We start from the raw sequence: 17,276 nt of genomic DNA, 5'->3' as shown, positions 1-17,276 counted from the left end.
TACATACTTTGTAGCATAAGCATAATTTAACCATGTAAATTTGGCCAAAGACTATTAGCAGCAAAGAATATACACTTTTAGCAACTTCTGGAGCAGTTAATGGGGAAATATACTAAACAAGTAGCTATTTCACACCTGATAGACAATATATGACCTTGTGCCTGCCACACATTCAAAGTTTACAGTGCTAATAAATCTAAGTATGCAACACAATAAAAAAAACAAAAAAAAAGAGTACATTAAACAAAACACAAACACAAGCTAAGCTACTCCATTATTTTCATCAGGAAGTACCTGCAAGTAACAACTTAAGCCTGAATTCACTGTCCTATTAGATTTTGTGTTTTGTACAAGCTGGAAAATCATTACTATCAACAGGTCTATAAACACAGTTTATTCACTATAATAATGAACAGAACATCTTGGCACTATTACACTACACATGCACTGGCTTTTAATTGGATGGTATGCATAAAAAACAAATCCATTGTTCAGGTCCGTTTTACCTATATATATATATATATATATATATATATGCAGAGAAGAAAGGCGGCACTCGGAGACTGGCAAATTTGGTGAAACAAAACCAATCAGTGTTTAATCACGTCTAAGTTTCGGGGGACGTACCCCCTTCCTCAGGACAAACATATATATATATATATATATATATATATATAATAGTGTATAAAAGATATACGTTTTTGTGATAAATCATCAAGTCCAGCCAAACGCATGTGTAAATGCAGATGTAAATGCTTCTTTCTAGCAATGTATTGTGTTTGCAATGTATCCCTATTACAATTAAAGTTGATTTTTAGTAATGTTGATGAATGTCAGATGCACAGAAAATTTAACAAAATGATAACGTTTACAGCGTTTTATCATTTATACAAATATGAGAATGAGAGCTCTACTCCAAGAGCTTACACTCTAAAGGGAAATGAATAGAAACAATATCCCAAAGTTTCTAGTGAATGAATGTGTCAGAATGGGAATATATTTTTGTGAGGACAACAATACACCAAATCAAAACTACTGGTTCACTGTGTCTCAGTGGCCTGGTTAGGAGAGTGAAATCTTAGCCAACATTCTAAGTAATAATAACTCTCCAAAACCACTTGATTCATTTTCTTTTTTTATAAAATGAAATTTTCCTTTCTTAGAACATATGAAAGAAAGAAAGAAAGAAAGAAAGAAAGAAAGAAAGAAAGAAAGAAAATATGATAGAAAAAGATAAACATGTTTAAAACACACACTTATCACTGGAGTCTTTGGAGGAAATGCACTTTAGTATAACAGCGACAGCACATGTTAATACTACAGTATGTATACACCACTCAGGAGAAATACAAACATAGGCCATCATTCCGAGTTGTTCGCTCGCTAGCTGCTTTTAGCAGATTTGCACACGCTAAGCCGCCGCCTACTGGGAGTGTATCTTAGCTAAGGAGAATTGCGAACGAAAGATTAGCAGAATTGCGAATAGAAATTTCTTAGCAGTTTCTGAGTAGCTCCAGACTTACTCCTACATTGCGATCAGTTCAGTCAGTTTCGTTCCTGGTTTGACGTCACAAACACACCCAGCGTTCGTCCAGACACTCCCCCGTTTCTTCAGACACTCCCGCGTTTTTCCCAGAAACGCCAGCGTTTTTTCGCATACTCCCAGAAAATGGCAAGTTTCCGCCCAGAAACCCCCACTTCCTGTCAATCACACTACAATCACCAGAACGATGAAAAATCATCGTTATGCCGTGAGTAAAATACCTAACTTTTGTGTAAAATAACTAAGCGCATGCGCTCTGCGAACCTTGCGCATGCGCAGTAAGCGACTAATCGCAATATAGCGAAAATCGCCAACAAGCGAACAACTCGGAATGACCCCCATAGTACACTGTGTGTATCCTGAAAGTACTGAAAGTAACTTTGCTTGTCTGCTAAATCCTAGGTTCTCAATTTATTCCCTAGGTTGTACCTCTGTTAGATTCAAGGGGTTCAGTCTATTAAACATAAGTTATAACAATAAAATAACACTCAAATATTAGCAAATATTAAAATATCTAATGTATCAAAAGAATTTTCAGATAAATTCAACCCTGTTAGTAATTTGGGGAGATACTTTAAATTCACTTAAAACACATTAGGGACAGTATAAATGAGTATTGAGGGGCGTATGTATATGATACAAGAAGTTTACAATCCCTGTGAATAAATAAACATCACCACAGGTGAAACAATTGCCAAAAGTAGAAGAAACATAGTTCACGATAAAACAAACAAAACAGTTATTAAACAGATAATACTCACTGGAAACTGGCATAGTATGAAACGGTACCAACAAAATGCTGAACTTATTCTAGATGTGACAGGACATGCAGCAAGCGGCATAAGGAGGCAGATTAGCTACTGTACTGTGTGTATGTGCATGTAGTAAGAGTGCATGCTACAGTACCTCGCTGTCTGCACAAGGCGTCCCGCAGCAGTGTGACAGTAGTGACTGGAGAGAAGGACTGTGCCTGGGAATGTGAGAATAAATGGGTTGTGCACAGTTCTGGAATGCTGGATTCTCCAGCCAGGGGCTGTGACCTGCAGCCATTTGTGTCTGTGCAGCTGTGTATCAGAAAAGAAGCAGAGACACTTACAGTCCGCACTGAGCTCTCATTCATTAGCTGTAGCTGAGCTAACGACAAGCAAGCAACTTTCCAAACAACTCTGCACAACTATCAAGTACCCAGCAACAACTAGCGCCATGCCCTGCTAGCTGTGAGTGGCACTGCGCTGGCACCTAATTATTAATGAGTCATAGTTTGGGACAGCTTACTGTGCAACCCTGCTGCCCCGTTCCACAAATCTTATTGCAATTATTGCACTTACATTACGTTGCAGACATATCGACAGAAGAGGGATCAGGGCATTGCCAAAACTGCTATAGGTATCCACATACAGTATAGTAAAAGTCTCATTTCTAAAAACTGAAGCGGAGAATCTCAGCAGCGTTCTTCTTGTAGCAGAGGAGCCCCCTGTGTTTTGCAAAGCTCTCAGCTGCTCGGTGCTCTGCCAAGTTCAGACTAGCAGGAGAAAGGAGTGTGCAGCGCCTGCGCACCGTTCCTCCCAGACTCATTGTTGGGTTCTGCAAGACATTTGATAACTGCACCACACTGCTAGGAATAACTCATCCCAGAATTCATGCCTCATACACAACTCTTTTCCCATAGCGCTATTTTCACACGCATACTTCACAATACTGACACTAGATTTCCAGGAGCACGGTTCTAAATTTGTACCATAGAGCAGACTTTCATTTATTAAACAGATTTAAACTTACATAATGGTATCATGCTGGGATTGTCTGAGTGATAATATATAATATAATACATATTTATAAATGTGCAAGTATAAGGAAAAATAATTGATATAACAAAAGTGTGTGCTCTGTGAAAGTGTTTAGAAAACGCTAGTCACCCCCAAGAGAGTGTCTACACCTCTCAAATGTAGACCATACAGAAAGTAATGGGGCGATTTAACAAAGATTGGAGAGAAATAAAGTCTACAGAGGGATATGAACTACTAACCAATCAGCTGCTACCATAACTCTGACTGATTGGTTGATACTTTATCTCTCTCCACTTTATCTCACTCCAAGCTCTGATAAATATTCAATTGTAATATCAGCAAATTTAGCAAAAAAAAAAAAGATCAAAAACTTATACAAATATAAAAATGAATGTTTCCATTAGAGATGCTCCTGTGTAATTCAAACTAAGTAATCCAATGCAAAATATGTTTATAGGTAATGCACCTTGCTTGCTACAGCTAATGAAACCCAATGCTATTGACAGCCACATATTGCCCCCTCAATTAACTTTTACTACTGAAAAAAAAGGGAGCTAATATTTTAAGCTTGCTTTTCAAAAGATCACATTTGGTTGTGGATCCAATTCTGATTTAAGAAGTATGTCCAAAAGTAAGATAAGAAAGTTTTTAATACTTATAATTTTTAATACTTATAATCTTTTGGTAATGTCCCACCCATATCATATTTTGATCAACACTCCCAACCTCCTAACCTGACTTACTGTACCTATGACCATACTATGCCATACAGTAGTACTCCCAATTCATATTACACCAGATAGAACCAAAGTGTGTATTTTATATAGTGCATGTACAGATCACTGCACTGCTCTGTCCTCAGCTCCTAGGGGGGTGCAGAAAATTTAGGGTTTGCATTAAAAGGTTTCTTGTGAGTCATTTAGTGAGTGATTCACTGACACTACCATCTGAAAAGAATGCCGACAACACTTAATTTTGCTGACAAGTATGGAGATGGCACTGGACACTAGAGTGTCCCTGAGAACACTTGAGACTCCATGTGTGCATGCCTATGCAAGTGTTATAGCCAAAATATTTATAGTCTTGGGGTGATAAGTGCATAAAAAGAAAGATTGAAGGGATTCTGCTTTAGTTGCTCAACAAAAGAAAATTAGATCACTAATATTCAGTAACATCTATAGAGAATCACACCAAAATCAGCAGCTCCTCAAGTATGCCTATGTAGAGGTTAGAACAACTTGGACCAAACCTGGTCCCCATTGCTGTGCCAGGAATCTGAAGATGAAAAACCTGGAGAAAAAAGTGTGAACTAATTTTGCTCCCACCCAAGTTCTCATCATCAATTAATATTTTATTTTGCTTTAATTCCACTCTCATAAAGAATGTTTGTATAGGGAGTGGTTTTGTGACAATAGAGATCATAATAATTAGTATTCCATTTGACTTCAATCATATTCAAAAGTCTTAAATAGGATCTCAGTGAAGTAGCATAATCCACATAGAACAGCCTTTTTCAACAGGTGTGCCGCGGCACACTGGTGTGCCGCGAGCAGTTTCCAGGTGTGCCGCCTGCACACAGACCCGCTGCAGCCTACATACAGACCTGCCGCCGACCGCACACAAACCCGCTGCCGCCGACCGCACACAGACCCGCTGCCGCCGACCGCACACAGACCCGCCGCCGCCGACCGCACACAGACCCGCTGCCGCCGACCGCACACAGACCCGCTGCCGCCCGCCACACAGACTTGCCGCAGCAGCCAGCCAGATATGCCTAGTTGCCGGGCAGCGCTGAACTTCAATGACAGCCGGCTCGTGACCTATGGTGACTCATAGGTCACGCACCGCACGTCTCGTTCCCCCGTTTGCAGTGCACAGTACACTCGACACTCACTCGCTACTGCTCCTCCTCAATGCAGCCTCGTCCCAGTGCTCCTCACTTCTCCCCACAGACAGGGCAAGAGTTAAGGTTGCTATATATATATATATATATATATATATAACATTAATGTGTGAGGAATTACTATGGCGTTGGGAGGTGTGTGGAATTACTATAGGGTGGGGAAGGTGTGTGGAATTACTATAGGGTGGGGAAGGTGTGTGGAATTACTATAGGGGGGAAGGTGTGTGGTATTACTATAGGGGGGGAGGTGTGTGGTATTACTATAGGGGGGGAGGTGTGTGGTATTACTATAGGGGGGGAGGTGTGTGGTATTACTATAGGGGGGGAGGTGTGTGGTATTACTATAGGGGGGGAGGTGTGTGGTATTACTATAGGGGGGGAGGTGTGTGGTATTACTATAGTGGGGAAGGTATGTAGTATTACTATAGGGGGGGAGGTGTGTGGTATTACTATGCGGGGGTGCAGGTGTGTGTGTTTTATTACTGCAGCCCCGAAAAAAAAGATGGTGTGCCTCGGCAATTTTAAAATCTTGGTTAGTGTGCCACGAGTTTAAAAAGGTTGAAAATCACTGACATAGAAAGACAGAATAGCAGCTTGAAACATGGCATTTAGGAGCTGATTGGCTGGTACTTTATCACAATTAAATGTATCACTTTTCAAGGTTTAGCAATCTCCCCCAAAGACTTTATACTACAGGTAACAAGATAGCCCAGTGGAATGTGCAGGGATATGTTTATATCAGGAAGTTGATAATAAATAGGAGTGACAGAATGTGAAGAAAACAAAAATTCTAACTTCTTTTTGGATATAATTATCTCTCCTATTGCAGAACTTAACAAATCTTTCAATATATCTGAAAGACTGAAGTAGAGTCTTTAGATCTAAAATTATAAAAAAAGTTGTACCATAAAGTTGTCTCTTTGCTTCCATTAAATAATTTGTAGTATCCTCCTACACCACTACTTCCCTGCCTTTATTGGCAGATTTTTTTTTATAATGTTGGTTTCAGCAGACAATTCTTTGAGAGCCTAATTTTCTGTAAGTGAATTGAAATGATGTTTATGATGACAACTATGTTTTTTCTCTCATAGGGGTCGATATAATTCAGCGCGCTGTTAATAGCACCGGGAAGGAGGTAGCAGTGCTATTTATTTCAGTGCGCTGTTAAGTCCAATTACAGGATTTCCGCTCGCACCTCTCCTGAGGTCTGAGCAGAAATCCAACAAAACTAGTGCCGCAACGCTGTTTTGTGCCTTGCACGGCACAAACAGGATCTTATGTTGGGGAATGTTGGTTCTCGTGACTAAACCCCCAGTTTAAGTCACGAGTACCTGCATTCTCCAACATAACAGTGCGCTGAATTGAATAGCTCCGGGACCAGCTGCTCAGCCAGTATGCTTAGATTGGGGCATGCCGCAATCCATGCCCCATGAAGTATGTTCATGCCCCCATGATGCATGACCACATAGGCAGATATGGGAGTGGGGGGCAGGGGTAGGGGGGGCACAAACCCCTGTTAATTCTGCCCGGCCGGAGTGGAGCTGACAACCGCGAGGCACCAAGACCCAGTGGCTTGCTGGAGCCCCAACATCTGTGCATTCACGGCACTGCCTGCTTCAGACTGCAAGAAATCAGAGCCAGCTGGCTGACACTCTCACAGGTAGAATAGGACCAGGAAAACAGAAGTGGCTAATGTGGTGAGAGGTGGTACATTAACATGGGGGCTGGAAAAACCAGATTGAAGGGGTAGGGGGGACAGGGGGAACATGCATTGTCACCCTGTACATGACCCACTGGCCTGCGATCCCATGTATATGTCCTCCTGTCACCCTGTATATATCCCTTTGTCACCCTGTGTATATGTACCACTGCTACCCTGTGTAAGAACTTTTGCAGACAGGGATTTATTGCTGAGGATGTAGGCATCATGGGATGAACTAAGATAGCCAGTTATAACACTTGTGATTTTAAAATTAATTCTGTCATCCAGCCAAATTTTCCAATATTGTGCTCTGGTGCTATCTATTGCACATTCATGGAATAAGAATGATGTCTATAAGTATAAATATGTGCACTAGGGTGGCAAATCCTGGGATCTGGATCAGCGGGATCCCGGGATTTGAGGCCAAAAATGCCGGGATTTGAATCCCAGGTTTGAAGCGTCCAATCCCGGGATTCACAGGATTAACCTGCCATGCGCTGTATTTTTTTTTGTCCAAGCAGCGCCGTTGAGATTAGCGCTTGGTTCAGCCTCAGACGCTGCCCAGCCCTTGCTGCCCGGCTGTGCGCAGCATGATGTCAGCAAGGTCACTCTGCACATCCCCAAATTTTCACTCTGGCCTGCCGCTTATACTCTTCAGCGCATCTGCTCTCCAGCCCGCCCGCCATCATTTTAAAATGGAGGAGGACGCCGCCTGCTGTGGTGATCTTGCAATGGAGGATGCAGTGAGGATTTATTCACAAGGTGATTGAAGGTAAAGGACTGTTTGTGGTCAGTAATGGGGGAGTGGTGACTCGAATGCAGGTGTTCCCCTACCACTTAATGGGCATGTCACAGCTTGCAACTGCAATCCCCAATGCAGTTGTAATGGCTCCGGCATCTTACTTTCAGAGGTCATGCTGTAGGAGCATAGGGTTATAAGTTCGATGTTTGCCTGATGTGCATCTGGTGGTTGCATCTTTGTACTCAATCGGTGGTTCAGAGATTCCTCCAACTGCAACAGCATCTATGTACATCTCTAAATCAGGCCTAGTGTTCTTCAAATGAGACAGCATTCCATGTTCCAAGGTCTCACCAATGTAATTCATTACGAGAGAATTACATTAAAAACAACCCCATTTTTCCAGTATTTATGGAAATGAAAGCTATTCCATTTAGAAAAGTAAACATTAAACTGCTAAGTTAAAAAACAGTTTAGGTTATCAAAATCTCAAAAATAGTGTACATTTCTCAGTTACAGTAAATAAAAAAAGGCATTCTCAAGGGAATAAGTAATAGGTTAACGCAGCTGTTGTACTGCGATAGAAGTTTATTAAATATTTAAAGTTGATGCAAACAGTTCCGACCAGAGGCAGAACTCTGTGAGGCAACGGAGTCAGCTTCCGCCGGGCTCCTGCTTTGAAGGGGGGCAACTTTCCTCCTGTTCCGTGTGTTCAGTGACATTAATCAATTAAGTTAATTGACAGCAGCCAGTATTTCTTCCGTAGCCGACTTCCCCAATAGTCACTACACCTTACAAATCACACCCTCTTTATTATAGATACAGGTACACTGGAAGCAGACAACTTACTGATGAAGCTATTTGCTCCTATAAAGGAAACATGAGAATTCTAACTATATGAAGTTATTTCTCTGACAATTACAAGTAACTTCATATAGTTAGAATTCTCCTACTTCCTGTACAGCAGAAAATATCTCTATCAGTAAGGTGCATGCTTCCAGTGTAATAGGTTGTGGGTTCTAATCCTGGGTATGACACTTGCAAATTAATTGTCAGAGAAATAATCAGCATTGTGAGTGACTGAGCAGAGCAGATCTATGTAGTGTGTGGCTGGACCCCTACAAAGATCTGCCTAGTTGCAACGGTTTTGTAGTAGCTTCATATAGTTAGATTCGAAAGGCTTGCTATGCAGGAGCAAATAATAAAAATATTTTTTACACACACACACACACACACACACACACACACACACACACACACACACACACACACACACACGTTACAAATCACCCCGGCACTCCTCTCTGTTAATACAGCTGCTGAGGTGCCCTCCCGGTGAAAGCTCAGTTCCACTATATGGTTCAGGGGTAAGTCGGCGGCACTCAGTCAGACTTATACGGCATTGTCTGGCCCTGAGGACGGGGTCTAATCCCCGAACCATGTTGGCCTAATAAACCACTTGTTTATACTGCAGCCGTATAAGTCTGACTGAGTGCCGCCGACTTACCCCTGAACTATATATATATATATATATATATATATACACACAAACACACACACACACACTTATCTTAATATAGGAAATAGGGGGGCACCAATATTTTTCTTGTCTCCGGGCAACTGTGACAAACTTACGCCACTGGTTCCGACAGGTGTTCCAACTGCTGTTGATCACTTGATTACTGTTGATATGTCCTATTGGTATCATATCCCCCACCATGACCCTCTCCAGGAGGGACAAAATGCTCCGCTTCTAGACTTTTCTCTTAATTTACGATTGCCAGCACCTGTTTTGAACAGGTTAATGGATTAGAAAGGTGTTTCAGCACAGGTGATGGCAATCATAAATTAAAAGGGAAGTCCAGGTGCAGAGCACTCTGTCCCTCCTGGAGAGGGTCATGTTGGGAAGTATGTGGTATGGAACATAGGAGGTTTACAATAGTCACCAGCGGGATTGTGAAATGGAATTAGGCTGCACAGTGATCCTTAACCAGGCTTGGTAATAACAACAGTTGTATGATCATTTGACATTGGTAACTGCGGTAGCAGGCAGTGTCGGATTGCGGCATGAAGTGCCCACCAGAGGAAGGAAATCATAGTGGTCCAATAAGGGGTGTGGACAGTCTCCAGAAGGGTTGTGGACAACCACCAGAGAGTAGTGTTCAGCCATTATAGAATCATCATAGTATGGATGGTGTGAACGATGGTGGCGTACCAAGGACTGCTGATTGCTGCAATCAGTATTACAGCGTGCACAAGCACTATAAGTGGGCATCTCAATTCTTACATGTTCAGCTGCATGGATGTACACAAGGGAAGGAGCTTGTAGGTTATTTGTATAAGCTCACAGAAAGGCGACCGGCAATAGACACTGCTGCGCGCGCTGCTGTGGGTGACTCAGAATAAGGCCTGAAAAAGTGTTTTTCAGATATTTCCCGATATTTGGAGGCTACATTAAGACGACTCTGGTAAAGCACCTTTTCTTTCATGAGTGTGGGTGACACTGGGGAGAGGCAATAGATGACAGACAGTGGGTGACACTGGGGAGAACCAATGGGTGATGCTGCAGAGAGGCACTGAGAGTCAGTGGGTGACACTGGGGAGAGGCAGTGGGTGATGTTGAGGAGAGGCAGTCGGTGACACTGGGAAAAGGCAGTGACACTGGGGAGAGGCAGCAGGTGACAGGCTGTGGGTGATGCTGGGGAAAGGCAGTGGGTCACACTGGGGAGAGGTAGTTGGTGACAGGCCGTGTGTGACACTGGGGAGAGGCAGTAGGTGACACTGGGGAGAGGCAGTAGGTGATGCTGGGGAGAGGCAGTGGGGTGAAGCTGAGGAGAGACAGCGGGTGACGTTGGGGAGAGACAGCGGGTGACGTTGGGGAGAGGCAGCGGGTGACACCGGGGAGAGGCAATGGGTAATTTCTTCTATAACAAATACTAACCTTTTTTGTCTGAAGGCCATTCAGTCTGCTGGGTCTCCATGGATCCACCTCATGGTAGATTTCCAGGCTCCTCATTGTCTGTGGCAGGGCTTCTTCCCCTGCTGACATAATTTCAAGAATCTACACAAAATGTACAAGCCGGAGCCCACCTCTCCCCACAGCCCCATCTACTTGCTGCCAGTCAGTGAGCTGCGGAGCCTGCCTGAAGAAAATAGGATTTTAATTACCTACCGGTAAATCCTTTTCTCATAGTCCGTAGAGGATACTGGGGTCCACATTAGTACCATGGGGTATAGACGGGTCTACTAGGAGCCATGAGCACTTTAAGAATTTGTTAGTGTGGTCTGGCTCCTCTCTCTATGCCCCTCCTACCACACTCAGTCTAGGAAACTGTGCCCGAATAGACAGACATACTTTGAGAGAAGGATAGAAAAGATAGTGGTGAGATTCCGAACCAGCACACACAAACTAGAGGAAAGCCAAGCTAACCAAACATTAAACCAGGAACAGCAACAGCTGAACCAACAATACTTAACCAAGTAACAGTGCAGGAATAAAATAAGCACTGGGCAGGCGCCCAGTATCCTCTACGGACTACGAGAAAAGGATTTACTGGTAGGTAATTCAAATCCTATTTTCTCTTACATCCTAGAGGATACTGGGGTCCACATTAGTACCATGGGGGTATACCAAAGCTCCCAAACTGGGTGGGAGAGTGCTGAGGTTCCTGCAGAACTGATTTACCAAACTGAAGGTCCTCAGGGGCCAAATTATCGAACTTGTAGAACTTAGCAAACGTGTTCGAACCTGACCAAGTAGCTGCTCGGCAGAGCTGTAAGCCGAGACACCCCGAGCAGCCGCCCAGGAAGAACCCACCGACCTTGTAGAGTGGACCTGTACAGATCTTGGAACCGGAAGGCCTGCCGTAGCATAAGCATGCTGGATAGTAAGCCTGATCCAGCGAGCAATAGACTGCTTTGAAGCAGGACACCCAATCTTATTGGGATCATAGAGAAGAAACAGCGAGACAGATTTTCTGTGACGAGCTGTCCACTTCACATAGATCTTTAAAGCCCTTACAACATCCAAGGACTCTGAAGTAGCAGAGTTGTCGGTAACCACTGGAACAACAACAGGTTGATTGATATGAAACGCAGACACCACCTTAGGAAGAAATTGCTGACGAGTTCTGAGTTCAGCTCTATCTTCATGAAAAATCAAATAGGGGCTCTTGTGAGACAATGCCCCCAGCTCCGACACACGTCTTGCTGAGCCAAGGCCAACAGTGTGACAGTCTTCCACGTAAGAAACTTTACGTCAACGTCCTGTAAAGGCTCAAACCATTCCGATTACAGGAACTGCAACACCACGTTGAGATCCCAAGGTGCGGTAGGAGGTACAAAGGGCGGTTGGATGTGCAGAACCCCCTTCAAAAATGTCTGACCCTCAGGGAGCGAAGCCAATTGTTTCTGGAAGAAAATGGATAAGGCCAAAATCTGGACTTTTATGGGGCCCAAACGTAAGCCCACATCCACACCTGACTGCAGAAAAAGGAGAAAACGTCTCAGTTGAAATTCCACCGCAGGAAATTTCCAGTTCTCACACCAAGAGACGTATTTTTTCCAAATACGGTGGTAATGTTTAGACGTTACTCCCTTTCTGGCTAGGATCAAGGTTGGAATTACCCTATCCGAGATCCCTTTCCGAGCTAGGATTTGACGCTCAAGCTCCATGCCGTCAAACGTAGCCATGGTAAGTCTTGATAGACGAACACCCCCTGTTGTGGAAGATCCTCACGTACAGGTAGAGGCTACGGGTCCTCTAGGAGCATCTCCAGTAGATCCGCGTACCAGGCCCTTCTTGGCCAGTCTGGAGCAATGAGACTTGCTTGAAGCTTTTACCTTTTTTTTTTTTAAATTCAATAGTTTTTTATTGGTTTTTACAATGTTTTAACATTTAAACATTGCCTAGGGCAAGCATAACATACTTACAACAGCTAGACTATAACACTTAAACAAGTAACAACAACATGCTACGGTATTGCAGAGAGAGCATAGTGTGATGTGGTATTAAATATCTCATTCAGAATCATAAATAGCAATAGAGCAGTGGTGATCCAGAATTCCTATATATTAGACCCACATTGTATTATCTTTTATCACGATATCATCGTGCCTTTGGATCCGGCCGGCCACGGGCCACTCACCCCAGAGAACTCACACAAAGACCACTCATATCGGGCAGTTAAATAGATCTAGGGTTCAGCAGTATTCATCCTTGAAGCGAAATAGCGAGAGCTCATCCACCTTCCCCATATAGCAATAAACTTTTTTTCCGCATTCCTGGCCAGATATACGAATTTTTCATGTGCAACAGTAGTATTAACCAGAGCAATCCAGGATTGTGGCGCCGGGGCTTCATTAGCCATCCATAATCTGGCTATGCAAACCTTGGCCAGAGCACTGAGGTTTATAACATATCGTCGACTGGGCGGGTCTAGAGTTTCCTCATCTATAGTTGCCAATATGCAAGAGATAGGTGTAAGTACGGTAGAGGGGATACCCGTAACAACTATGGCACGTATAACCTCCTCCCAAAACTTCGACACCAGAGGGCATATCCATATCATATGCCAAAAGTCTGCTCCCATAGTGCCGCATTTGGGACATTTTGAGCTGTGGGATCCCCCTATATGTGACAATCGCAGAGGTGACATATATACCCTGTGCAGCACGAACAACTGAATTTGTTGATATCGGACAGATGATGTTGAAAGCCGGCGAGATCCCAGGGCACCCTCCCATATCTCATCCGACACTGGACCTAGGTCAGATTCCCACTTGGTCTTAAGGGAGCTAAGGGGGTCTATATGATGCATTTGAAGTAACCGGCCATATATTTTGGATACTAAGTGACCGGGTCCCACTGTCTGCAACAGCAATTTGACCGGAGAATCAGTAAGCGCCGGCGGGCCATCGGGGAATTGGGCAGACACCGCATGTCTCAATTGAAGGAAGCGATAAAAATACGCTGAGGGGACGTTAAATTCCTGTTGAATCTGCTGGAAAGATCTAAAAAACCCATCAATATACAAGTGTCCCAGTGAAGTCACCCCCCATGGTTCCCACACCTCCCTGACTTGAAGCTGACACAACTCTGGCAATCCATATTTATTGTCCAGGGGAGTGTCAGGGTCAATGCCCTGTCCTTGCAATATCCGATGCGCCAGTCTCCAAACAGTAATATATTGTTTAAAGAGTGGTAGTGCCGATACTTTGACACTTCCACAGAGAAGCAGTCTCAGTGGTGAACCACCTGGGTATTCCTGCAATACCAGCTGAGAATGCAAACTTGAAGTGTCAGATTCATTAACCCATTCCCATAGATGTGCTAGTTGTGCTGCAAAATAATAAAGACGAAAGTTGGGAAGAGCCAGCCCCCCTGAGGTTTTGGGCCTAGTCAGAGTATTAAGTTTCAACCGTGCCCGTTTACTAGCCCAAACCAGAGAGGACATCAAGCCATCTATCTGTTTGAAAGTTTTCTGGGGTATGTATATTGGGGATTGTTGAAGTATGTATAGGAGTTTGGGTTGAAAAACCATTTTTACCAGATTAACCCTCCCTGTAGCCGTCAGGGGCAATTTCCCCCAGACCTTCACCTTATTGCGAAGGTAAGATATTTGCGGTGTAATATTAAGGGAAGTAAATTTATGAGGGTCATTGGATACCCATATGCCCAGATACTTAAAGGAATTCACCCATCTTAGCGGGAGAACAACCAATGGGGAGGCAGGGACCTCACCTTGAAGCGGAATAATGGAGGATTTCTCCCAATTGATCAGGAGCCCTGAGTAACATCCGAACTTATTAATAATATCTAAAATCTTAGGCATAGACTCAGCATAGCGATCCACAAATAGCAGGATATCATCGGCATAAAGAGCTATTTTCTCCTCCCTGGTGCCCACGGTGTATCCAATAATCTCAGGGTTCGCTCGCAGAAGACATGCAAGGGGTTCAATGGCTATAGCAAACAGGGTAGGGGACAATGGGCATCCCTGACGAGTGCCTCTGGACAACGGAAAGGAATGTGACACAAAGCCATTCACCGTCACTCTAGCCAGGGGAGAGGAATACATCAGGCGGACAAATTTGATAAAGTTAGGGCCTATACCAAACTTGCGCATGACCCTCCACAAGTACTGGCACTCCACGGAGTCAAAGGCCTTAGAGGCGTCTAGTGATACTACTATGGATGAGGGTGCCTCACGGGGGACCTGTAGATGGGTAAATAATCGTCTGAGATTAATGGATGTTGATTTATTGGGCATAAATCCCGTCTGATCTGGGTGTATGATCTGTGTAATTACCTTATTTAATCTACATGCCAGGATTTTGGCCAGAATTTTGATATCGGTCGGTAGAAGGGAGATAGGTCTATAAGAATCAACCTTCCTATGGTCCTTATCGGGCTTCGGAAGGACAATAATCAATGCCTCCGCCATAGATAATGGGAGAATATTTGACTATATAGCTCAAGCAATTGGGGGACAAAAAAATCTAAATGGCGCCTATATAGCTCAGACGGTATGCCATCGGGCCCTGAAGCCTTCCCATTGGGGGCAGCACTGATCGCATCCGCAATCTCCTCCGGCGAAATAGGTGCCTCGAGGAAGTCATGCGCCTCACCAGTCAGCAAGGGAAGCTGTATAGTCTGTAAATATTCGTCTAATTGCATCGGGGTACAGTCCAGTTTAGAGCTATATAAACGTCTATAGTACGACACGAATTCCGACGCAATCTGTGGGGTCTGCACTACAGTGGTACCGTCTGAGGCCTCTATTTCAACCACGGTATTAGCGGATCTCTCACCTCGTGCCAAAGAGGCTAAATATGATCCCGGCCTATCCCCGGAGGCGTAGAAGGTGTGAGAGGAGAAGAGGAGTCTATGCTGAGTCTTTTCCATTAGACATTCCTTCCATTCCCCCTGCGCTGTCAACCATGCAGATTTGGAACTATCCAAGCAATCCTGTAAGTATTTTACCTCTGCAGCAACACTCAAGGTCTCTAGCTCGGACTCCCGGTGCCTGAAAAAGGTTTTTAAATTAGCCACTCGTTTAATTAGGGTTCCCCGCAAAAAGGCCTTGAACGCATCCCATAAATTAGAGATAGGTTGCCCAGCCTTATTTATCTCAAAAAATTCCCGCCACGCAGTCACCAAATCGGAGCCATCTCCCATATGTACTAGCCAAAACGGGTTAAACTTCCACACTGCCTGGCCTCTAGAGCAGCCAAAGTCCAGGGTCAATGTTAAAGGGGAGTGGTCCGATATACCCCTAGTCTCATATTTGCTATCCTGGACCCTAGGAATCAGATCGTTCGAGAGAAGGGCCAGGTCAATCCTAGAGAACGAGGAGTGGGAATGTGAGAAGCATGAATATTGTTTAGCAGATGGATGTCTTAGTCTCCAGGGATCAACCAGGCCCAGTCCCGACACAACCTCAGCAAAATCATTTCTACCAGAGTGTGGACCAGAGGGATTGGTGGAGAATCTATCCATCGCTTTATCTAAAACATTGTTGAAATCCCCCACACAAACCACGGGTATACCCGGTGACGAGGCCATAAATCCTGCAACCCTTTTTAGGACATCGGAGGAATACGGGGGGGGCACATATACGGACAGCAAAAGCAGAGGGGTACAGTGGATTTTACACTTTAAAAACACATATATTCCCCATGGGTCCGTTTGTACTGACTCCAGTACAAAGGGAACTGCCTTCTTTATAAGGATAGAGACCCCCCGAGAGGCAGAAGTGTGTGTGGAATGGAATGCCCACCCTACCCAAGGTCTTTTAAGGGCAAGGGTCTTGCTGCCCACCAGGTGGGTCTCCATAAGACATATCACATCAGCGGCATATTGCTTAATTTGTCTAAGCACAAGGGATCTCTTGATCTTGTCATTGAGTCCCCTTACATTCCATGACACCAACCTAAGTCCAACCATGAGGGGTCGTTTTGATAATAAGAGAGGCTACAGCCAGCAGCCAGCCAGATCCATCTACTCTGTATACAAGAACAAGGCACCACCGCTCAATGAGTAGATTCGTAAGCCACACACACTCAAATTTCGACCATCCATACCAGAAACAACCATAGCCTACAACTTCCCCCCTCCCCCCACCCTGTATACTACTCCCAACCTGCAGCATACTTGGATCCCTGAACCTAATACCGGCTCAAGCCCAGAGCACACACCTTGTTATACCCTGGGTGGAGCCAGAAATACAATAGCCCTAAGAAAGAGAAAACAAAACACAAACAAAACAAAACTTCCCCAGCCTGTAGACTGATTCGCCCCCATAGGATAGAAAAAGAGGCGAGATATACAAAGTCACCCCCCGGGACTTAAGATCAAATATAATCAGGTATATTCGGACCGCCGATATATCCCTCTTCTCCCCCGGCCCCCCACCCGACATATCCCAGCATTATTAATATAGTAATTGCCTGTATGAGAAGAATAACAAGACAGAAAATCAGGTAAGTAATTAACCCCCCTACCACCCTCATATCCTCAGGGAACAGCATAGATAGTTAAACATTTTCCCCCACATCCTGTATCACTCCAGTAGATATGCATATAATCTTATCCTGTACAT

General features: G+C 44.1%; 1 protein-coding gene across 6 annotated transcripts in view; it reads right to left on the bottom strand.

The window, feature by feature from the left end:
• Nucleotides 1-17,276, bottom strand: part of TSPAN12 (tetraspanin 12) — a 363,516-nt gene that overhangs the window by 274,715 nt on the left and 71,525 nt on the right. For 2 of the 6 annotated variants that reach the window (XM_063927214.1, XM_063927213.1), the window contains exon 1: nucleotides 2,872-3,080. The exons of 1 other annotated variant lie outside the window; for it this stretch is intronic. The gene's annotated coding sequence lies outside the window, so the exon portion shown is untranslated. Of the gene's footprint in view, nucleotides 1-2,304; nucleotides 2,385-2,449; nucleotides 2,544-2,871; nucleotides 3,081-17,276 lie in introns of those variants that run through there. 3 more of the 6 variants (XM_063927209.1, XM_063927210.1, XM_063927211.1) reach the window with 3 other exon arrangements.

This window comes from Pseudophryne corroboree, chromosome 6 (genome assembly GCF_028390025.1).
Source record: "Pseudophryne corroboree isolate aPseCor3 chromosome 6, aPseCor3.hap2, whole genome shotgun sequence".
NCBI classification, from domain to species: Eukaryota; Metazoa; Chordata; class Amphibia; order Anura; family Myobatrachidae; genus Pseudophryne; species Pseudophryne corroboree.
Note: the sequence above shows the minus strand (reverse complement) of the source record. Positions and strands in the feature narration are given on the sequence as shown.